The 25042-nt window shown below is 45.9% G+C and overlaps 1 protein-coding gene across 41 annotated transcripts in view; it reads left to right on the plus strand.

The window, feature by feature from the left end:
* NCOR2 (nuclear receptor corepressor 2) overlaps window positions 1-25042 on the plus strand; it is a 397818-nt gene that overhangs the window by 18443 nt on the left and 354333 nt on the right. The window lies entirely within an intron of this gene.

Here is a 25042-nt window from a genome sequence, read left to right on the forward strand (position 1 = left end):
CAGGATACGGTGTAGATGCAGCCCAGACAATATTGTCTGGTTGCTCACCTCTGCCCCCTTTCTCCTGTATGACCCATAGAAACCTTTCCAGCTCTTAGGCAGGCTGGCAAACAAGTCTGTTGTCTCTTCATGACATGACGGAGGTATCCCAAGCCGCTATGTCAGTCAGTCATTGACTTGCTCTTTGTTTTTCTGCTTTTGAAGGCCTGCTTAAGCATTAACAGCGCAAACCTCTGTCAGGCAGGGCTCCCAGAATATAGCTGGCCGCTCCCTTCCCTGGAGGTGTAGAGAGTGATGGCCTGGTTGACGTGTGGGATGCCCACATGGGAGGGTTTAGAGACTCCAGCACTGTAATCGGGTTTTACTGAAGAAGAGGTTGTCATTGATATCCCTGGGATTTGGCATCTATATAAATATACAAGCCAAGCTCTATTTAAGTACGAGTTCATGTCAGTTCATTTGCCTTGGAAAGGGCAGGAAGTGCCCTGTGATTGTAGTATGTCGGTATCGTTCCTATCTCTAGTCCCTAGAAATTCCTGTTAGTATTGAGCCAACCTCCAAAAGGTTCTGAGCTTTGGGTTCAGTCAGGACAAACGCCTGCAAACTCAGGTGCTTTGTTCGAATTATATGAACTCCTCAAGCCTGTGGATTTGATGGTGGGGAATGGGCTCAGTTAGAAGATTTCCAGTCGGCCAAGGAACACCGTGTGAGTAGATTTATCTCTTTATCTTGGGGTGTTTTTCTGTTTCTCCCAACTGGGAGGTTGAATAACCCAGATGCACTTAAAACAAAAACAGATTGGGGTAAAGGAGGGCAGGTATTTCAGAAACTTCCAAAGTGTTTGGTTCTAGAAATGGGGAGTTGTGTTGTGTGTGTGTGTTTGTTTGTTTTTGTTTGTTTAAGCACCAGTTTGCCTGTGCCAAATGGTTATACACAAGACACACTCAGTTTTGGTGAATTGGTATAAACTAATCTGGGGGAGGGTAGGGAAGCCCTTGAATATTGTGTTGGATTTTTTCCCTTTCAATCTCCTGTGCCCTTGTTTGTGTTCACTGACATCTGTGCAGTTGAGTTTTGCTGGCACAAGCATTCGCTGAAAGTGAACATTAAACTCGCTCTCCACTCCTTGCAGAACATGCGTTTTAAGTTCACTTTCCCATGGGCGTTCTCATCAGGAACTTAATTGTAATCAGGGAACAGACCATTCCAAGGGACCACTCTCTGTTAAGGGGTGCCACTCAAGTTGAGTGTTTTGGATAGCGCCCCACAGCGTAAACAAAATCCACAAAAAAAAAATTTGGTTTGAATCATTTCGATTAACAAACTCCAGAAAACAGTGCTCTTGTTTGTGGCCATTTTCCAAACCAAAAAAAGAGATGAAAGGATTCATTAGGACTTATTCGCTCAGCTCTGCAGCCTGTCTGGGATCTGGCTCTCTACTTTCATCCCCTAGCTCAGGAAAGGTCAGGGGCCGCTCCCCTGGGGAGGATTTGCTGTTGACTGAATTGCACTCTGTCATTATTCTGCTGGATAATGAATGCAGTGGCCTCCTTGGCACTGGCTTCAGAAAAAAGCTCGGTCATCTGCATGTGGCCTGGAGGCAGGGGACTAAAACTGGGGAACAGAAGAAAAGAAAACAACATTTTACGGAGCAGATGTGGAATCTGCCCAGTCTGTCCTTTAAAGGCAACACTGGAACAACCACTCTAGGGTCTCCTCTTCACTGTTAAATCCTGGTACCTAATGTGCACATGAGCAGTCCTGCGGTAAAAACGCAATGAAGACAAGGCATTTGGGTTTTACCAGGAGGTAAACTTCCTAAGGTCAGCCCTATACCCCTGCTTGGGGTTGACCTCGTCCATTTTACCTCACGGTATAATGAAGTACCTTTGTCTTCTGTTCAGAGTAAAAGCACAGTGTTCACGCGCGTTAGTGACTATGAGGTAAAACACACTTTTTTTTAAAGCTGTGAAGGCAGGGCCTAAAACAATGGTTAATGGGATGTTGTCTAGTCAGATGGGAGTCAGGATTCCTGGCTCTGCTGCTGTCTTGCTATGTAGGGACGGATGAGTCTTTAACCTTTCTGTGCCTTCATTTACTCATCTATATTATACTTGTCTTCCATCACAGGGATGTCGAGAGCTGATGGGCCAAATTCTCAGCTGGCATAAATGGGGGGTGAGGGGGAACTTTGCTTTTATCAACGGAGCAGTGCCTATAGAATTGTAGGACTGGACGGGACCTCAAGAGTTCGTCTAGTCCATATATTGCAGTTGAGAATTTGGCTTGACGCTTGTAAAGCACCATGAGATCCCATCATCGTGGGCCATAAGTACAAAGTACGCATATCCGTTTCCTAAGAAAATATTGCAGGCTTAGGAACCCTCCTAGGGCAACTGGCCTGTGGACTTAGTTCAATATCATTTCCAGGCTCACTTTTCACATAACTGATTTTAAAAACATTTCCCACAGCATTACAGGTCAGTGCTGCAGGATCCTTCCGTTGGTGGTATGTGATGATGATGATGTATACCATTTGATAGACCATATCTCTTCGTTTGAACTTTAAAAAAAAAAAAAAAAATCATAAAGGTTCTCAGTATCTTTTTCCCCCCTCCCCCCCCCCAAGTCTCTTACCTGGCAACCAGTTTTTGAGACAAACAGAAAGTGAAGCTATTGTTACAATAGAGTCCACTAAACTGAAACACCTTGGCACCCAGCCTGCTGCATGGTCTGAGAAAATGACATGGGCGGTGGGGGGGGGGGAGGAGTCAGGGAGGATCTTAAAATATTGAATACAAACGATAGGGCATCTTACCGTTATCTTTTTTTTGTGGGAACTAGTTTATTTAAAAGAGCAGATCCTGGAGCTGCTCACTTTTTAAACAACTGGCTAAACATCACTTAACTACTTGGCAGTGGCCAAATGCATCCCTGTTAAGTGGGGTTTGTGTAAATGTTTTTCTGACTTTTAGGCATAAATCATTGGCCTTTACTCCCTTTAGGTTAAATCAGTTCCCTGGATTAATCCCTGTTAAAGCCGCTGTCCTTTTCAATTTGCATCCTGATTTTATGTCCAGGTTTTTTCTTTTTTTTGGGGTGGGGGGTGGCTTGGAGGGCTTTACAAATTTGTGTATATAATTAGCTTCTCTCCCCCCCGCCACCGCCGTCCAAATCATATATGCCGGGCTTGGAAGCAGAAGTTTATGCTAAATACTGGGCTGCTGTATTACACACACGGAACATCTGACTGTCTAAACACAGGAATTATTAAACTGGATCCAGTCATTGATCTAGCAGATTGACCGCCTGCCTATGATGGCAGCTAAGATCTGATCTGGTACGTAGTCAGATAAGGAAAGATGTCCCAGGGTGTGACATATTGTGTGTGGACATTAAGAAGAGGTACTTCCTGCCCCTCTTTGTGGCTAGCTACCAGCATTAGTAACTATTACCAAATTATCCTGGGCTTTAAAAAAGCCAGCCACCTTACTGCTACTATTTCTGCTTATCCCATCAACTGGGGTTGGGTTTTCATGGAAACATCAGCTGTCTGCATCTGTTTGAGATGGCACTAAGGTTCATCTGCTCACCGTCTTTGATGCAATCTGTCCATCACATCCTCAGCTTTCCTCAGGGTCTCTTTCCTACCACCTTCTCCTGCCATGCTATCTTCATTAGGTCCCCTTCATTCATCCTCTGGATGTATCCAAACATTGCAGACTTTGACATTATCCAGCAGGCTAAGTAAGGTTCGGGATGGAAGTCAAACATGCAATATGCTGAACCTATTGCAAAACTACTTGAGGGGGCCTGATCCTGCAAACCCCTTGCTCGTGCAAATAATCCTGTTCAAGATTTAGTATGTTTTTCAATGGGACTGTTTGCCTAAGTAGATACTACTTGCATGAGTAATGGTTTTGTAGCATTATGGTTTAGGGTACAGTAGTAGATCTCTTTATTTAGGCAGACCTATGTAAGCCACTAGTACCTTTATATTAGGTCCCTCATTTGCTTATGTTATAAATAAATGTGTGTCTGCATGCTCGTGTGTGCGCGCGTCTGTCTTTTTTTAGCTAAAGGCAACCCCTTAAGCTCTTATCTGCAGGTCTGTTCAAGCTGGGACATGGGGAATTCCTGAAAGGATTATCATGGTTTACTTGATATAGAATGCGAACTTGAGCAATGGCTTATCTTATCAGAGATAAAAGACATGGAAATGAAGTTTATGTAACATGGCTTCCCCAAGTGGAATGCAAGTTCTCCCAAGTGCGTTCCCTATTAACAGTAACCGTGGGTAATGTGTCTGTCTCTTATCGGACACCTGCTTTCCAGGCACTGATGGCATTTATTTATTTTCAGGGCTCTGTTTAGAGACCAGTCTGTTTGGGACTCTAATCCATGGCTGAATAAAGTGGAGGGAAGTAGGGAGGCTGGATGCTGGGAGTGGGTAGAACACTTCTGGACTTGACGTTGTTCAAAGGCTGGGGTGGCATTATTACTGTATGCTGCATTGGAAAGTGTTGTGTCCTGCATTGGTTGCTCTGGCCCAACCATAATTGTCGCATGACTGTATATTTAGTTTAGTAAGTGGAACAACCACCTTTATATTCTTTTAAAAGGGGAGTGTGATCCATTGGATTGGAAACTGAACCAGGAGTTAGTCCAGAGTTCTAACCCCAGATCTGCTACTGACTTGCTGGGTAGCCCTGAGCATGTAATCTAACCTGTCTGTGCCTAAGTTTTCCCAGATGTAAAATAGGGATGGCGGCTTATATTCTTCTGTAAATCATTAATCCTTCAGATAAGGGAGTATGTAAGTGCCATTTATTATTTGATTGGCAGGGCTTGATGTTAACCCTTTAATTTTCCCGTAAAAAGGGCTTAAGGATGCAGAACGTGGATGCATCTCATTGCCACCTGTGAAAGAAGAAGAGGCAAAGAAAAGTTCAGGATTCTTTAAAAATAAATTGAGTACCCATATCATTCCAGGGTCTCGCTGGATGCAAGTGACCCAATGCTCGTCTCAATACATATGTATTTATTTTTTTAATGGCCCACCGTGAAGCAGTTCCGTAGCAGTTGCAGTTTTGTTACACCTATTGCAGATAGAAGCATCCTTGGTCATCACTTTTAATGGAATAAAAAAGGAATTGAAATATTCCTCTGCAGTGTTTGTAGATGCAAACCCAACAAGGTCGTGCATAACCCCTGCCCAGCTGATGGGGTGTGGGGGTGGGGTGGTGAAAGAGAGAAGCAGAATGTGCACATCAGTGAAAGAAAAGTTGTGCCCAGGAATGAGAAATGGCCATAAACAGAGTGAAATGGACTAGTCTGGTTCCCTCCCAAGCTGATTGGAGTGTAGAGACTAAATAGCCTCAGGAGTGCACAGTAAACTCTTTTTTGCTAATGGGCTAATAACTAAATACATCAAATGCCTTACTGCACTCCATTGGTCTCACCTGGGTGTAAGGCTGCTGATAGCAGTCTGCTGGCTTGGGGATTAGGGCTCAGAATGGAAGGGGGCTCCCCTCCTCTCCGTGCCTTGGGTAATTAGCAGTTCCCTGCCGCTCCCCCTCTTGCTTGGCTGGTGCACTGGGAGTTCCCTCTAGCTCCAGTCTCCTTGAATCACTGTCTGTGACGTGCACCCAGGCTGTCCCTCTTTACCCAAGACAGATTGTCATGTGCTTGCCATGCAGAAGGGGCTTTATTTTCTAAGCTCTTGCTGTCACAGATTGTGACAATGCCAAGGAGGTCCAGGCGGCTTCATGCTTCCCACAGAAAGACTCCGCAGCCAGTCTGAGCTTGGCAGGCTGACAGCACTTATTAGAGGTAACCTTCAGGAAATGCCACACGTAGCCCTTGCTGAGCCTGCTGGCTTCAGGCGCACACAGCATTCATGTCATTCTTCTTGAGTTTTCCTTCAGGCTCCCAGCCTGCAGCTGCCTTTCCTTGCTCCCACCACCTGCCGTTCAGCCCTTCTGCTCCTCTGTCTTGGGTAGCTACCTGGCTTCTGGCTGCACTTGAGAGAGATGGGCCAAGAAGCTGGTAACACCTGCTCTGCTTCTATGCATAGAGTAGCTGTGTCATCCTTAATCATTCCCTTATTAAAGGTACAGTATACCCTAATAAAGGGCTTGGGGAGCGGCTCCGTGCAAGAGGATGTACTCCTGTTAGGAGCGTGTGGGTTAATTCTCTGGATCCTCTTCTTACCCTGTGTAAAGAAGGGTCATGCCATCTCTTCCCCATGGTCCGGAAGGCTGGATGAGGCCTTTTTCTGGAGCCCATTAGCACAGCTAGGTAGTGGAGGTAAGGTGTACCCTTCCCCTAGAGCCAGATTTTCAAACCTGAGTGTCTTAAATTGGGAGCCACACCAAGTTACCTGCCTCTGAGACACATAGCAGTACCCGCCCTGCAGCTCCTATTGGAGTCAGAGGGAATTAGATGTCAGTACTTATGCAAATCAGGCTACTTATTTGGGTTCCTATATATGGAGTTAAATGCCCAATTTTAAGGCATCCAAGTTAGAAAATGTGACACTTAACACCTTCAATCTGTTTCTCCATTGGTCAACTGGGGTCAGTATTTATCTTCCTCTCAGGGTTCTTGTGTAACTTAATTTATTGTGATTATTTATTTAATGGTAACACCTAGCACAATGTTTGTAGGCACCACTGCTAATCAAAATTGGGATGCTGTATTGGTACGTGTTGTACGTGAACACGCTGCTCCTTGAAGAGTTCCGATCTAAATATAAACAAGACAAAGTACTGTCTTCAGTTTACAGAACAGAGACACATGGACATTATAATACTTAGCCCTTATATTCAAAGGAGGGTAGCATCATTATCCCCCTTTTTACAGATGAGGAAACTGAGGGCGGTGAAGTGATTTTGCACAAGGTTCTCTAGCAGTCCAGTGGTAGAGCCGGGAATAGAACCCAAGTCCCTGAGTCACAGTGCAGAGCTCTGCGTTGGAACAACGTAGATTGGGATCATTCCAAGCACTCAGTGACTTGCGCTGTGGCAGAACCAGGAATGGAACTGAAATCTGCTGAGTCCCTGTCCAGTTTCTTAGTCACAAGCCCATATGCTTCCCCTCTAATCAACATCCATAGATGCCAAGCGCTCAGTACCAGTATTGTCCTCTGTAGAGTCTTCAGCAGCCATGCTCCTTAGCCAGTCAAAGCCAGGAATGTACCCTATTAAATCTCCATGAAGAGATGACAACTCTTAACACCTGCTCTTTCTGGTGATAACTTTTCATCCAAGGCCTGCAGTTTCTGTCAAAGCCAGGCAGGACTTTACAGGTATTCAGCACCACTCAGGATTAGACTCTCTCTTACTTTCTAAAACCGATTTAATCTGGGCTCTCTGGTCCCTTCTACAGAATAGCGAAGCCCACCTTCCCCTTTACCTTGTAAACATTTACTTTTGCTGAGCCCTGGGAAATCCATGGAGTGGCATTAAAATCCCATGCAATCATTGGCTTACCGTAATATTTCTATTGTGAGGAGCTCTGTGCATCCTGTCACTTGAACCCACTGGGTGTGGGTGGGACAGGCCGGCCTCAAGCTGAGGGTCCACGGCCATGTCAGACCTCAATAAGGTGCTCCTCTGCTGTGGATTTAATTTCCACAGTGCTGAAAATGCTTCCCCAGTGCCTAGCTATCAATCGAAAAGCCGCTGGACGGGGAGGAGGTGGTGGTGGGGAATGACTTGTGGTCTCCATGGCAACTTACCAGACACGAAGTGGATCAATGTGCCATTCTGCACCATCTGAAACTCAAACGGTGCTCGCTAAATCTTGGGGCTGCCTCTGCCTGCCAGACCCTGCTGTGGGGCCGTTAATGTGTGACGGCTCAGTGCTAAAGCATTCTTGCCAGATGCTCCAAGTCTTCAATACAGAGTACAAATAGATTTTTGTGCATGCCTGCATACTTGAAACCAGTGGCTAACTTTATACACCGACAGCCTAACCTCACCAGATCTGGTGATTAGGTCTCTGTAGACCAGCGTTTCCCAAACTGTGTTCCGTGGAACACTGGTGTTCCGCACGATGTGAATAGGTGTTCCGTGAAAGAATCGTAATTTAAAAAAAAAAAGGGGGGGGGGTCTTGCCCTCGATTTTTCTACTACTTTATACGCGCTTTCCAGTTAGAAATTGTTAGTTATTTTAAATTTGTATTTTTGCTTTTGTTTTATAAAATAAAATACATTTGAGCATAAACAACACAATTTTTTTATTTGAAAACCAAACGACTACAAAATAATAATAGAAGTGTTCCGTAAATATGTACCGGGGTTCCGGGGCCAAAAAGTTTGGGAAACGCGGTTGTAGACATTGTGACACCAAGTGCTAGAGTTGGGCCCGAGCCATGAAATCCAGAGCTTGAGAGTCTCCTAAATCCAGGCAGGTTCAGCCCTGGAGATTGGTTCATGTCCGTCGCTTCAAGACGCCTCAAACTCTTTCTGTTCACGTGAGTGAAAATTACGCTCCCCTTTAAAGGTGAGCTCTCCAGATCCGGGACGAGAGATGTTTAGGGTGGTGGGGTTGGGGAAGCTGTCTAGCTGCTTACCTGTGTTTTAGGGGTGTTGATAAATGGACTCTTCAAGGCCATCAATCCCACACATTTTTGTGATTGCCCACTCTACCGAATAAACAGGAAAACAGATTTAGCTTCTTTTGGATTTCATAAAAATGGGCAATTGAGGGTCACAGACCATCCTGGACTTTTGAACGGGTCCGTGAGGTACTTGCACAGCTTCAGGGTCGCGTCTGACCAGGAATCTCCAAGCATAGAACTAGTATTGGCTGAGCATGCTCCTCGGGGTGTGATAAAAGCTGCTTTTCATAGGCACTACTGCTAGCGTGGCTAGTCGGTCCAGTCCTGCTGGTTGTTCTCAGCTGTGTTGTGCTACACTCCGTACCTGTACCGGTCACATGATCGGCCGTGTCACATTGGAGAGGTACCCTCTATGGCTGGAACAGTGAGTGTTTAAGGGATTGCCTTTCCTAAGAGTACTTTCCCTCCGCACTGGCGATCTGCTGGTGGCATGCGAGAGCTGTACATCTGTGGGAGTTGCAGCAGTTTGAGTGGGGCCCTCTGGAGTTGGTCAGACAGAGCCTGAGCTAGTTCGTTCTCTCTCTCAAGAACTTTATCTGGCCCTCGCGTACCATCGTATCTGAGCGCTTTAATGTATTTATCCTCTCAGTCTCCCTGGGAGGTAGGGCAGTGTTGTTATCCTCATTTTACAGATAGCCTTAGCCTCTCTGTGCCCCATGCCTACACTACAGACCTTACAGCGGCACAGCTGTACCGCTGTAAAATCTCCTGTGTAGCTGCTCTTTGCCAGCATAATTAAACCACCCCCAACGAGCGGTGTTAGCTCTGTCGGCAGGAGAGCCTCTCCTGCAGACTTAGCGCTGTCCACACCAGCACTTTTGCCAGTGAAACTGTGTCAGTCAGGGGTGTGCTTTTTCACACCCCTGACCGACACAAGTTTTACTGACAAAAGTGGCGGTGTAGACAAAGTTCAAGTGATTTGTTCCATTGTGAGTCTATGGTGGAGTGGGCCTTTGAAGGTAGGGTCCTGAGTCTCAGGCTAGCACCCAAACCACTACACATCTATCCTCTCTTAAATATCTGGAAGGTGCCTCTTACCTAAACATCTCAGTACCACTTCAAGATACTCTGAGAGGCATGAGTATTTACCCAGCTCCTTTTGAGCGGATGTCCGTTTTGTCACAGGTTAGGCGTTTTGGTTTTTGTCATGACATTTGTATTTTTAATTTTGTTTATGCAGCCAAATGAATAGAAACCTGCTGCCTCCAAGTTTCTAGTGGAAACTCCCAAAAGTATATTCTGAAATCATGTGTCTACTGTGGCTACGTAAACAGGGTACGTGCCGTGCAAAGCTGTCTATGGGATGGCTGCCTGTAGTGCTTTCATTCCTCCATCTTGGCTGATACTGCAGCCCATGCTGATGTGATCATCGCAGTCTCGCCAAATGCTCCCAGCTCGTAGTTCTGTAGTTGATGTGTCTGTTATTAGTCACTGCCCTGTTAAGTGTTGGTTTGAACTAAGTCTGCATCACATCTTGCCCCATGACACATGTTTCATGAGACTTTGACTGTCAAGCACCAACGATTAATCGCAACAAAAAATTGATAATTTTTCATAGGGATTTTCTGTTAAAGGTTGGTTTAAACTCCCACCCTTTTGAGTTCCTGGTGTTTAAAAGCCTTGACTTGTAAGCTTACTGTAGCTTTGGTTTTTGTACCTGAATGGTGTGATGCTGGCAGGCCAGGTGCCGGCTTGAGGCAAGGCCCCAAGGCCTCACTGAAGACTGACAAATGCATAGCTGGCAACCAGCCTGGCTCACTTGTGTGTTAGTGTTGTTAAAATAGGTATCAGATTTATAGAGCTATGTTTAGTGTTTGGACTTGATGAAATGCTTGTGAGTTGCATGCATAAATCTCACATATCATACCTGTATCCCATGCTGTGAGGTAATATTTAAATGTTTGCTTTGTAACTATAAAAGTGTTTGCTATGAAACTGGAAACTCACACAGTCAGGAGAGAAGCATTACCAAGCATGAAATGTGAGTTTACCACAAGAGGTGTCATTTCCTGCCCAACAAAAGAACGTCTATAGACACCAGATGAACCATTGTGGAACGGCAGTGGACAAAAGACTGTTGATTGTCCCACACGCTCACTCACTCTCACTCTCTCTCTCATGAAGAGGGGACATGCACAAACCCTTGTTCCATCACAGTTTGAGCTCTGGGGGAAGGGAATCAAAATCCCTGACCTGAATCATCTGTATCACTATACTGCTTGGAAGTTGGAGAGGGCAATATTTCTAAGCATAAGCAAGTGATCCCCAAACTGCTTAGCTGGGGTTAGCTCTAGAGGACATCTAGAGTTTTCACATTACAGCAGCTTCTATTACTTTTCACAGCCTAGACTATAACTCATTTTATCTGTATGTTTACCTGCTTTAACCTTGTAAATAACTCTCTCATTTCTTTTTCCTAGTTAATAAATCCTTAGTTAGCTTACTACAGGATTGGCTACAAGCATTGTCTTTGAGAGATCTAAGGTATAAATGACCTGGGGTAAGTGATGGGTTCTTTGGGACTGGGAGTAACCTGAAAATTGTTGTGATTTTTTTTTTTGGGGGGGGGGGGGGGGGTATAAGAGACCATCTCTCGCAAAGGCAGGCTTGTGGCAAGATAGACCGGAGTGCCCAAGGGGACTGTCTAGGACTCCATGTTGAGACGGTTATAGTGCTTGAGGGGTGCACGCGTGGTACCTGGTTGGTGAAATCTAATTCTAGAACACACAACCAGTTTGTGTCCACTGGTTTGTAACAGTCTGCCTTGAGATTGCCCCCACGTTTGTGAGCCACTCCAGACAGCTTGACAAATGGATACAGGTTTTTCCACTGAGCTGTCTGTCACTGTTTCTTCTTCAAGAGGTTTCAGAGTAACAGCCGTGTTGGTCTGTATTAGCAAAAAGAAAAGGAGTACTAGTGGCACCTTAGAGACTAACCAATTTATTTGAGCATAAGCTTTCGTGAGCTACAGCTCACTTCATCCGATGCATCCGATGAAGTGAGCTGTAGCTCACGAAAGCTTATGCTCAAATAAATTGGTTAGTCTCTAAGGTGCCACTAGTACTCCTTTTCTTTCTTCAAGAGGATGTGTTTGGCTTGAGTTACTGAAGGATAAAACTGGCCTTAGTTAAGCTTTCTCCAGAGGCTGTTGGCTCTGCTCTGTTTTATTCCAGTTCCTTGCATTGGCGTGTTGCAGTTGGAACCACCACCCCAGAGCTAAGCAACTGAGCTGTGAAAGGTCAAAGCATTTTCCTTTCCCATTGATACTTTGTGGCACTAGTTAACAAGAGGTTAAATGTGCTGCTGGGAATGACTGACCATAGCACTTAGCCAATTCCTGCAGCCCCCTTTAGCCCGGTAATTTGGATATGGATATGTTAATTTATTCCTGCAATTTCTAGCCTTGTCTCTAAAAGCTAAAGTGCTCTGAAGGTCTTTGTTCCCTGTCAAGATAAAAGCCAAAGCACAGAGTGTATCAATAACAGCTGTGTCCTCTGTGCTGGGTTATTATCCTTTCGGAATTTAATAACATGACACCCTTTTTTTACTGGATAGCTTGTCCTTCCCTCTAGGAATGGATCAATAACAGACCTTGTATCTGCTATTTGGATGTAATTGCTAGTGTCAGCTGATGTCTGGTGCTGTTTCTCCAAATGGCCCTGGGAAGCTTAGTGGGATGCTAGACTTGTAGGTTTTTGTTGTTGTTGTGTTGCACTCGTCAAAGATGAGGTTGGAAGGAGTCATTTGGGAGGGGAGTCTCACTTTTCCCTTCCTCCCTTTCATCACATTCATGACAGAGACCGAGTAAATAATGAACCCTCCAGAGGCAGTGGCAGGTTTCCAGGATAACTGTACATAAGTTTCCACGTATAGATTACTGCAAGGAAATTAAATCCGGTTGTTTGGTGCATGGTCTTGGGCTGTATAATATGCCGATTTCACATAGATCAGCCATGGATCAGAAAGGGCTAGGTCCCATTTTAGGGCAGCAAAGAGGCTCTTCTTTTCAGGCTCTTACTCTAGCTAAGTCTTTAGGGTAATTCAGGAGAGTAATTACATGGGAACTCTTTATAATTTCGGTTTCTTAGAATGAACAAAGGCGTTGGGTGCAAGTAAACATCTGTCTACCAGTGAAATGGGCTCACAACCGTTTAAGAAGGGTACAGCATGGTGCCTGAGGACTGCCCCAGAATTCCCATATCCCAAGTCACAGGTTGCTTTCTAAATATGATTGTGTATGATGATATATCCTCTATTAAGGGTGTGATGGCTAGTGTATGGTCTAATCTGTCCCATTGTGGCAGAATTCGTCTTTTACGGGTGGCTTTCTGGACCGATTTAAAATCCACGGCGCAAAATTCCCATTGACTTCAGTGAGTCAGGAGTTTACTTTCCATATTTGAGTACCCCCTGTTCTAGAGAACATAGAACTGTGGACAACTTCCAACCCATTTCACAAAACCATTTGGTGCTCCCTTTCCTAGCTCAAAGTTGCTTGCAATCTCAAACCTAGTTCTATTTATTTATATAATACCTACCTCATACAGCCCTGGACTAGTCATCTGGCAAGGGAGATGAGTTCCCAAACCCACGTGGGAAGAGAGAGCATTTGGAAATATGAAACCTCTCAAGTTCTCTGCAGCTGCCTGCAGTTTCACAAACAAATCTGTAACCTGTGTTTGGCCTGTATTGTTTGCTGCATTTCTTGTTTTGTTGTGTTCTCTCTCTCTCTCTGTTTTTGCATCCAACTCTACTGAGGGGTGGAGGAGGAAAAAAACCAGAGGGGTATAATGGGGCCAAATTCCACCCAGCTGTTTTCTCAGCAGTTGCCTTTCTTACAATCCCAAGGATGTGTGTGCTCCTCTTGAGGGTCCTGATGGTTAATGATGATTTGAAGGGCACACTCAAACCTTTCTGCAGATGCAGCCAATCTGAGATTCCGGTCATGCGGAGAAGCCTGGGACCCCTCTCCTCTTGTATTCAGCATGATGATAAATCATTCATAGACTTGGTAAATGCAATTCTCTCTATCGCTCTGTATGTAAACAATCCTGGACCCCATATTTCTAGTCCTCTGAGGGCAGGGTAGAGGGTTGTGGCAGCTGGGAGATCCTAAATTAAAGTCCCTGGAAAGGATGCAAATGTCTAGGTGTGAAGCAGATGGTGTGTTTCTTTTGCAGCAGTGAAAAGAGAATAGCAGTGTCCTGCGCTCCTGTGTCCTGACAAACCATCGAAATAATTACAGCACTTTGCCCTTCTTTAGCACTTTTCATCCAGGGATCTCGCACCAGGTTGCAAACGTTTGTCGTACTGTCTTCACCGCATCACTGTGAGGGGAGGCCTGTCTCCTCATTGTTCTTTTACAGCGTGGAAACCTGAGGTGCATAGAGGTGGTTCCTTGCCCAACGTCCACACACGGAGTCAGCGGCAGAGCTGGGATTAGAGCCCATGAGTCGTGTGAAATGTAGGCTTTTGAAACACCAGGTTTTGGGTTTGTTATAAATCTGAAACGTGGCAGATTTGCTGAGAGGTTAGCTTAGGGAGAGCTTCGGGCCAGTTTATGGGTTTGAGTGGGAGGCATGGAAACCTATGAAGATCCATAGGACTTTAACCCCAGATCAGGTAAAACTTGACATCTGTGGCAGGTTTCCACATTGGGTTCATTCCCATCTGAAACCCAGAGCGGAAAAGGGGCATGGTCATGATGAAAACCTATGTGGAGACCAACCCCTGTGAACCCAGACCATGCAGCTCCAGTCCTGCATCCCACAGCTGTGCTCTCTATCCAAGTGAAGGTACAAGAATGACCTGGAATTGACCCTATGATGAGTATCCCTTGTCTGTTTTTTGTGTATGTCACATTTTAGCCAGTTGCTATGTTCGCTTTCATCCTCCAAAAACCCCAGATGGAAGAAGTGCCCTCTGTGATTCATAACTTCCAAGTCCAGCAAGCGCATGCAGGGGGTTCATTTGACTGGACTAGGGCTACATTTCTCACTGTTTCAAACAGAAATCCCACCCTACAATTTGCTTCATTCTGTGGCTCTATTTAAACTGTCTAATTTGGGTTTCTAGTTATGAGTATCGCACAGAGAAACACGCACTCTAGATATAAGTCAGAATCACACTTCCTGAGAAATCCAGGACTCAAGCATGACCTACTTTAAGACTCTTACAATCTGCAGGGGAATGCCCTCTGGATTACACCAGCTAGATCCTATCAATTTGTACTCTGGGTTGGAGGAAGCAGCCTTGCCCTTTTGTGCAATAAGTGAGGCAGGATTTTCTTCCTACCACTCAAGCAAGCCTGAAGGAGGGAGGGCTGGCAAATAAAACATTTCATGCACCATTCCCCAGTGGCGGGGGCTGCAAACTGTGTTCGAATTCCCAGCTGGTTTGGCTAGTGTGTGTGCCACAGTGAGCACCACCCACTAGGTGGGGGGGCTTCCATATAACAGAGTGTGATCCAGCAGATGTCTACCCGATGTAATCCTTCCACAGCCAGCAGAGGATCAGTTGCATCAGAGGATGTTGCCTGGCATCACTGGGTGCATCTGGCAGTCTCTCCGCTCCCCCTTGGAAGTTAGGCAGGAGCCAAGTCCCGCTCTAGTTATCTATTTTTTTAAAAAATCCGCTGTTCTCTCACTGAGATGCTTTAAGAAGAGGGGAGAAAATCAACAACAGAAAACCCAAGCTGCTGTTTATGTAGGACCTAAGAAAAAATAAAGTTTTGCTCTGGTCTGCAGCAGGAGCCAATAAATTAATGATTATTCCCAGAGTGGTGGTGCTGCTCATCTAGACAAGGATGCTCTTGCACTCAGCGTGAAGGAAATAAACAGCAAGGGAACGTTAATTTCAGACCCTACTGGAAAGAGGGAAGGGAGAATCTAATGTTTATCAGGTAACCCAGGAGCGACTTAAAAAGAGATTGAATGTTCCAGGAGGCTTTCTGAAAAGGGAAGGTTTATATATCTCATAAGCAGGGTGGGAGAGAGAAAGAGTAGTGTTTAAAAGAAAATTCCTGGTGGACATGTGTTGCGGGAGACCTGAATTCCAGACGTGACTTTGCCCTGGATGACTCACTAGCATGGGCAGTGACCCTTCAGCTCCTTCCTCACTTTATCTGCAGCTTGAAGAATAAGGAGGTGTTTGTCGGGTGTGTTTTTTTGGTGAACCGCTGTGAATTGCTTTCTGGGCTTGAAGGAGAGCGCAGGAGATGGAAATACCTAATCTGCCACTTTCAGAGGGAGAAATAAAATATTCTGATAGATTCTAAATGGAATTGCATCAGCGGTGCGTGCTCTGTGGATGCCTTTGAGCTGTTCAGTGATCTTTCTGACTGGGGTAATGCAGTGAGGAAGATACAGTATTCCCTTGAGGGGAGCAGCTTGTGAACATTACTGTTCAGTCAGCCTGAAAAGCTCTATTACAGATAGATTTAGACCAGTCCTTGTACATTATAAGGAGCAAAGCTGACTTTCTGGAGCAGTATTTTCTTGAGGGGAAAAGGTGCACGGGTTGGGCTGATTGGTATCCCGCTTGCCTGCCAGTTGGGCTTAGTGTAGTAAAAATAGCCTAGCAAATCGTGAGGGGCAGGTAAGCAGCGTTAAACCTTGGCAGATCATCATCTTGTTAACTAATTGGTAGAGTTGTGCAGGCCACCTCTCCCCCTTGGGAAGGCAGTGTAACGTAGTGAGCAGGGCACTGGAGTAGGAGTCCTGGGTTCTGTCCTCTGCCGATGGTGCTCGGTGAGCTTCGGAAAGCCGCCTTTCTTTGTCTGCTTCCTTTCCTACCTTTTGCTCATTGTATCCATTTAAACGGTAAGACCTTTGGGGCAGGGCAGTCTCTCGCTATTTGTTTGTACGACACCTAGTGCCACTGGACCTTGGTCTCAGTTGGAGCTTCTGAGCACTAATATAATGCCAATAAATAATGAGCATTGAATTGGTTCCACCCTTCTTTTATCTGAGGAGCTTCTAAATATATAGAAGCTGTGTTGTTTAAGATTCTGTAACAACTTGACTTAATGGTGATGGAGAAATGTATTGGCAAGCCACACAGCTGAATATTAGTTTAATCATCGCTTACCTGCCCAGACTTGAGTTCAGGGTTCTGGTTCTCAGTACCGCAGTTGCTGATCCATCCCGAATAAGACTGGGGTATGCTAATGGCATACCTGTGGTGCATACTGATGGAGCTGTGTTGTACCATCTTGAGCAAATACAAGTACCAGCTAGCTGTCATGTGCAGTTTCCCCTGGAAGGGGTGTAGGACACACAATGTGCGTCACTCATACTCTGTTATGCTTGTTGCTCTCCTTTGCTTTGCCCCCTTTCATGTTTCCACCCGTTTGGAGACTTGGACGTCAGACTTGGAGAAGGCTGCAGTGTCTGGCGATTCAGAGCTTCATCTTCCAGTGAAATACCTCTGGTCCCGTAATTGAAATGACAGTCCTGAAAGATCTCTTAATCGCTAACGCGTAGATTGCAGAATCCCTGGTTATTGCGAGCTTCTTAAATCAAGGTACTGAGATCAGACAATGAGGAGGATAAACTATAACCTTTATTGAACTTCTCTGCAGTGTGTGAGTATTGATACAGCACTGACTAAATCTCCTAAGTCCTGTACTGGATTGCAAGGGTCTAGAGAGGTTATGAGGTAGGATTCTCTTGGGGCATTTTGCTTTGACTCTGCAATGACAAGGAACCTTAGAAGAAAAAGGGAGATCTGTGACTCTCTTGACTTGGAACAACATCAAAGTGACAAGCTCCACTGAAATAACAGACCTTGTACATGGGAGGTGATGCCGCGTTCCGTCAGTCTCTGCCAGATGTAGGAGCAAGAATGACTCCTCCTGTTGTCGATGCCCAAAACCTCCCTAGGCTTGGACGTGGTTCTTCAATAGATGCAAACCAGCGGAAGTGAACAAAGATAGACACATTTCTTTTGTCACAAACTTTTCCCTGAGGGCCTGACCCAGTAGCCATTAGAGTCAAGGGAAGTCTTGCCAGTGACTTTGGTAGGTTCTGGATCAGGTCCATATTGAGAAGAACCTTTGAGGCAGCTTCACAGCTACATTAGAGAAACCACAAATGTGCCTGCAAAGGAAGTCTTTAGAGATGTCCTAGCTGGAAAGTTATCATTCCTGAAAGCAATATCTAGGCTCTGCCGCGCAATCTGTGGAATCCGGCTTGAGTGTGATTGCAGCTGTTGGCTACTTTTGCCAAAGGACAAGAAGTAGGAAGAGGAGGGAAAAGTTCTGTTTGAAAAATGGCAACAAAGGCTGGAGGTCAGGCCGAGTGAAGCTGTTGATTACTGGCCTATCTCGGTTTCCTTTGCGCCTCTGTTAGCAGGCGCAACGCATGGACAGAGACCTTATGCAGAGGTCTGAAGAAGACAGTGGTGGAGTAGCAGTGGTTCAGACTTTTTAAACTGAAGCAACCGAGTTTGATATGTTTGGTCTGTTTTTGGAACTTAAATCCCAGTTTTCTCAGAGAGGGAAAATATTGAAATAAAGATCCACCTTGTGTCTCTGAAAGGAGGATTTTGCCTTCAGTGTGGCTTGTGGAATGACTGGGTATCTGTAAGGGAAACTGGCATGTGGTTAGCTCTGCTAGTTTGAGGCTATTGCCCTAAACATCATCACATGAGAAATCCTTCAGGGTTCCAATTCTGCAGTTGGGAGGGGGAAAAGTAAAAGTTCATTACAGAAAGAAGGCAATATAGCTGACTCTGTACAGAAGCCGCAGCACATACAACTCAGCCGCCACACACATCAGTCATGTCACTACGTAACCCTGAAATTATTATGCTTTTAAAATGCTGCCTTTGAAAGTCTCTGTGAAACACGCCTCGTTTTCAAGCTCCACATTTAATGTGCTCAAGTAGTAAACGTACACAAAGTAGTTTTTTGGGTAGTAAGTAATAATACTTAGCATTTTCTCTTTCAGAGCTGTAAACGAGCCCTAGCTAGTAAATCCTTTCAACCCTGCTGAGAAAGGTATATGTTCTTACTGCCCATTTTATGGATGGGAAGCAGAGTGCGAAGAGTCAGCATGGGCCAGTGGACAGAGATGTGGACTGAAAGTTGGGAGACCTGCATTCTGACCCTGGTGTGGGTGCTGACCTGCCATGTGACCCTGGGCAAGTGGTTCACCTCTCTGGGCTTCCATTTCCCCTCCCACTGTTGTGGTTGTGAGCTCGTTGGGACAAAGACTGCTTCTTACTCCATATTTGTACTCTTGCATGCCAGTCTTGGTTGTGGCCTCTACCCACTACCATATAGCTAACAAAACCTAAATTTTGGGTCTGTGATGCTTACCGCTTACTGTGCTTAAAAATGCATGCCAGATGTTGATCCTCAGTCCTGTGCAGTGGGTAACAGGGAAACTGAGGCAGGGAGTGGGATTTGCTGGAGGTCACAGGGAAGCCAGTGTTGGAAGCCCCCAATTCTAAGTTCCCTGGCTCCCTGTCCTGTGCTTAGGCTACTAGATCAAACTTCTTTCCTAACCCATTAAAAACCTGATTACTTCCCTGCCTTTTTGAAAGTGAGTGAGAAGAAAGTGGCACAAAGAGAAGGAAACAGCTGGAATCATACTGGCATGTCGGAGAGGGACACATGCCTCGCTTGGTGACAGCATTTGTCAGGAAACCAGATGCTGTTGCTGGCTGGAAAATCTTTTTGCGCCGTTTGGTATCTGGGTTTTATAGATTAGATCGGTTCTCTTCCTTCTGAGCTTCTGAGCCCCCAATCAGCCATAATTAGTGTGACAGCCTAATAAGCATAGCGTTGCCTAATGTTCTAAACATGTGGTGCTAAAGTGTGGGTATGAATTCAGGAGGGAATGATGGCATGTTGTGTGAAGCTGATGTGTAGGCAGCTGTCCATGGCAGCCAGGATGTTCCTCCATTGGAATGGGGTTAGGTGGCTGTGATAGCATTTCATCCCACTTCTTTTCTCGCCACAGACTGCTCAGAGACCACCTTCTGGTCAAACATCTTGTGCACTTTATTTCCAGTGTTTTCCCCACCACCCTTACAGACATGTGCCGCTCAGTGTTTACCCTAGCGTACGCTCCTGAACTCACTCAGCCAAGGAAGGGGGAGCCCGAAGATAGCTTTCCCCTGAGAGAGCTCGCCTGGCTGATTCTCAGAAGCCTCTCACTCTCTTCTCCACCAGGAATACTTCCTTCCTGTGCCTTTTCTACTTTCTGGGCTAATGGGTTAGTTAGTTTGGGGATGGGTGAGAGCTACAAGACTATCAACTCGGCAAAGCTTTGCCCGTCAGGTTTCCTCCGGGGTGATGGAATTGGTGACCAGAGTGGTGGTACAGCTGCTGTTGCCCAGCACTCTGTCACAGTGATACCATAGCGCTGGCCTCCAGCTCTTGGGGGTGGGGACCATTTTGGCACCTTGCTACGCCTGCCTCTCAGGAATGGCAGCAGTTCCTCACAAATGTTTCGAGAGCATGAAATAGGAAATGGCAGCGGCCAGACCACTCACTAAAAGGTCCTTTCTCAGGGTCCTGGTTGACTTCCCAGCCTGGTTAACACTCTCACCTGTGTTTCATTGACCAGACAACGCAGAATCGTAGCATTGGAAGAGACCTTGAGAGGTTGTCTAGTCCCCTGCACTCAGGGCAGGATTAAGTGTTATCTAGACCATCCCTGACAGGAGTTAGTCTAACCTGCTCTTAAAAACCTCCAATGACGGAGATTCCACAACCTCCTTAGGCAATTTATTCCCGTGTCTGACAGGGAAGTTTTTTCTAATGGCCAACCTAAACTGCCCTTGCTGCAATTTAAGCCCATTGCTTCTTGTCCTATCTGCAGAGATTAACAAGAACACTTTTTCTTCTTCCTTCTTGTAACAACCTTTTTATGCTTCTTTCCTGACTAAAAAAATAGCCAGAGTTCCTGTGTGTGTAGAAGCCCAGCTCTGGGAAGAAGCCACTTGTGTCCTGAGGCCTCTGTGCTCCATCCCCTTGCAGAAATCCCATCGAGGTCACCTGTATTTTGGCAGTTTATTGTCCTGAGTGTATGAAACCCATGACTTGATTTTGTGGGTGGGGCCTGTCACAGGGAGATCTTGAGGTTTAGGGTTTGAAGGGATGGAGTTTTCCCTGGTTGAAACAATGCCTTGTGGGAAGCTTGCAGTGTTTTAACCAAAGCGCTCAAGGCCAGGGTAGCAGATCAGGTGCGTTAGATCAGGGGCACAGAGGGAGGTGGCCTCTCTACTAGGATTTCATGGGGCAATCACCTGGGCCTCATTAGACACTTGTTTGGGTGTTACTGCTGAGTTTGTCGTCTTTAGAAGGCAAGTGCTTCAAGTTGTAGTTGTAACCTGCCTGTTCACGGTACCGAGGCCTGGGGTGGGAAGAGTGCTTGCTGCTTGAGGAGTTCCCCCTAGGTGGTGAAGGGTAAATTCTTACCCTGTTAGCTTGGTTTCTTCAGGCCTGCCTACAGATACCCCCAGCCTCTGATCACTGAGCTCGACGTGGGCTGCTTGTTTGATCAGTGTCCTTTAGTTATGTAGTTTCCACTGTTCTAGGAAGCCTGAGTTGATCCAGGCAGCAAGTCCTTTGAGATCTCAAAGGTCTGATTCTCCCCTCCCCTTTCTGACCTCCCTCCGTGGTCTCTAGAGTAGGGAATGTAAACCTGTTTTGTCTGGGCTGGTAGAGAAAGCCATGGAGAAATCAAGTTAACCAGTAAGAAATTCCCCCTCTGCTGTGTTTCTAATCACCATTTTTCTCCATTCACAGTATGTTTAGTAGGTTCATTTATCATGATGAAGTTTAGTTGAACTTAACTCTCTTGCTGGTCTTCCAGTCCTCTTCCCTGAGGCACATATACTCCCATTAATTTTCTGCTACCCATCATGCTTAATTTCATTCCACAGAGCACCAGCCTTCACAGTCTGAAGTTGGCAGTGCGATTTTTTTTTTTTTTTTTTTTTTTGTTGCAAGATACTAGTGCTTTCTTTTCTGGAGCTAACTGTTCCCTGGCTAATACAATAAAAGCTTCAGTCTGCCCTGGGTCACTGGTGCTCTGTTGGGATTGGGGTTTGCTGGGTGCTGTTCAAACACAGAGTAAAAGATGACCCAGACTCGGGCGTGCTGGAACCCAGAGGACCAACAGGCCATGGCTCCATCACTTTTAGAAGGGGGAGGTCTAGGCCCTCCCACTTTTTACCAGCAGTAAGGGCAAGTGATCCGGGGGAGGTGGGGGGCTTGGAGAGGAGTGACTGGGGGCAGGGGCTCAGGGAGAAGGGTCGTGCAGGGGCAGGGCCATGGTTCGGGTGCTGGTGGGCCCCCCTCACTTTTAGGCAGCTTCTGCTGCTCCTTAGCCTGATCCTCAGAGTCTGGGATTTGAGACCTGATGCAGCAAGTGGGTGTAACAGACAACTGGAAGGAGCGGAGAATGGGGAGGCCATGGGAAATAGTCATATAAACCTGTGCTTATGTCAGCGGAGTGCAGAAATATGATGCTGGATGGCGAATAAGAACCTGAACAGAATAAAAATGACTGACTGTGAATGAAATACCCCTTCAAATGGGCCAGATTCTAACACTGGCTAGTCTCTTTGCAGAGGTGAGGTGAGCTGATCAGAAGGGTTTGAAGAGCCTGTGGCTTTTCAGCTGCACAGTGCTTGAAAACGTGGCTTCAAAAATGCTGAGCTGTGGGCTTCTCAATCCTAGTAAGGAGCGGCTGCCAGGCCTCAATCCCTCTTGATCCATCCTCCCCCTGATTCTCTGCGGTTGCCCTGCCATCTGCTTCCAGTCTTTAGATGATCAGGTAGATGGAAACGTCTCTTTAAAGCCCGGTGATATGTTGCTTTCCCCACTGTTTGTCCAGGAGAGTTATCTGCTGAGGAGCAGAATACACACACACCTTCCAAATATTTAGTACCCATTGCCTTGGCCTGAGGCCCTGCATGAAAATTCTTTTAAAAGTATATAAATGCTTCCCTGTGATACGTTTTACAATAAACAATTTCCATTCTGGGCCGCCATTCCCCACTGGCCAGCATGTAAGTGCATGGCCCAGGGGTCAGGCAAATGCTCGGTTGAATAAATGCCTCCTGGATTTCACCCTGATGCAGGGCCGTCCCTAGGGACATGGTGCTGTGTTAGTCGTAGAATCTCAGGGTTGGAAGGGACCTCAGGAGGTCATCTAGTCCAACCCCCTGCTCAAAGCAGGACCAATCTCCAGTTTTTGCCCCAGATCCCTGAATGGCCCCCTCAAGGATTGAACTCACAACCCTGGGTTTAGCAGGCTAGAGCTCAAACCACTGTGTTGTGTATGGCCTCTCTTGATGGGCAAAGTTTTCCATCTAGGAGTGGTAGCAGTAAAGTCGGATTTCTCTGTGTGTGACAGGGAGAAAGTTGGAAGTAGTGAGAGCAGCAGGACTCTGGGCCATGAGGAGGCAAGGGACTGAAGCAGCTGGCGCCCCCTAGGTGTCTCTTGCATTTCCTGTAGTAATATGAGAGTTGCATTATCTTGAAGGCTGCCAAACTGGGCTTTGAGGGGATGTGCGCTGGAGCCAGGGTTGGCTCCTGAAAATGCCCAGCTGGCAACCCCTGAGCATGTGGCACTGGTGACTGACTGAAAGGAAACCCGCAGACGTCTTAGGTGCTAGCGGTGTGTGCAAAAGAGCTAACTTTAGAAGCTAAAGCAAACATGCACTGGCTAACAAAGAGGGCAAGCCAGAGGAGAAATGCTGAGATCCGTTTTTCTGTCTCCAGATGCATTTCTTCCTTGGACGCTTCCATGATTTAGTGCTGACATTCCAGACCTTGACAAGCCAACGTTTTGGTGTATACATGTTAAGCCCCTCCGTCCGCAGCAATGCGTTTAAAACCCAAACAATTTATGATCTCGCCTGTCTCTGCAGATATTTAATGGACTGCTGAGACATGGAGGTCTTCTCTTCCCCTGGGAGTTGGAAACTTGCAGCTGAGTGGAGAGATGGTGTGGAATGCTGTGAGGTGTGTGTACATGGGGGTCTGCAGGGTAGAGTTGCTCAGCTCTTGCTTTGTGGGCAAAGATATGCATGCTGATCAGGTGCCAAGATTGGGTTTAGGGGAGTATAATCATGTCAATAACAAGGACCTAGTTTCCTTTTCATGTTTTTTTCCATCTAAGGCCGGCTCCTTTTCACAGGACCAAGCAAGAGCAAACAGTGCTGGCCACAAAGGAAGAGAGGATTTTAAGATTTCCCTTACATGTATCTTGATCTGCTACTACTCTAGCGCCATGTGTTGAGAATGCAGGCAGGAAGCAGCAAGCTACGGAACATGGGGAGGGTCTCTCGGGAGGCAGGCTGCTTAGGAATGAACAAGAAATAGATCCTTATTCACGGATATACTGTATTTACTAACAAATATCTTGGAACACCTATGCAATGAGAAGAATGCAATTAATACACCACCTCCTTTCCCCCAAGCCAATTGCTGTCAAGTGGATGAATCAGTTTGCATTTCATAAATATGTTTCTATCAGCTTTTCAGAAAAGTCTGTTTCCTTTTTAAATAGAATAAAGCTGAGAATGAAGCACCTGAGTCCTGGGTAAATTTATGGATAGAGTCTGTAATCTGGATTGTGGGTGAGATTCTATCTGAGGCTTTGTCTAATGTTTCTGTGGTGCTCTATGCTGCTGGCTATTTTTAGCCAGCTCTGGATAGGTAATTAATTTGTCCTCTACAGCAGTGCTTCTCAAGCTATCTGATGTGGGGGACTGGCAATTTTTTTCCCCAATGTGCGCGCAGACTGGCAGCCACTTTGAGTAGCACTGCTCTGCAGTTATTTCTCTGTGGCGATGTTGCTCAGAAAAGCCAGGCCGCAGCGGTCATCTGTGAGCGAACGTAAAACAGTTAGTTAGTCATGGTATGAGTGACTGACATGATGAGGTTAATAACATGGCAAGGATAATATGTATTAAGTACTGAGAGTGCCCTGTGCCTATACTGTACAAGACACAGAGCAGACCGTTCCTGTCCTCAAAAGCTTACATTGGAACACAAAATAATAATACTTGAGAATACTTCACAAACGTTACCCATTTAAGCCTCTCTGTATGCTGTGTGGTAGGTTAGTATTATTATCCCTTAAGTGGCTCATTCCTGGTCTCACAGGGAGTCAACGTCAGAGCAAGGATTAGAAACCCAGAGTTTGTGACTTTGAGTTTTGTGCTCCGACTACTAAACATCCTTTTCCTGGTAGAATTCGGAATAGGTAGAATGAGCCTTGCTGATCTGATTTATTCCTACAGTCTTGGTGGCATGGTGTACGAATGCTAACTTTGCCTTTCTCCTTTGAAGGGAAGATGCTGGCTGTTTTCTTATGGCTATTTTCATCCTCTGTGGGTTACAGATCTATAGACCCAGATTTGCTGTAAACAATAAACTTTTGCCTGCTC

The sequence above is a fragment of the Chelonia mydas genome, chromosome 15, assembly GCF_015237465.2.
Source record: "Chelonia mydas isolate rCheMyd1 chromosome 15, rCheMyd1.pri.v2, whole genome shotgun sequence".
NCBI classification, from domain to species: Eukaryota; Metazoa; Chordata; order Testudines; family Cheloniidae; genus Chelonia; species Chelonia mydas.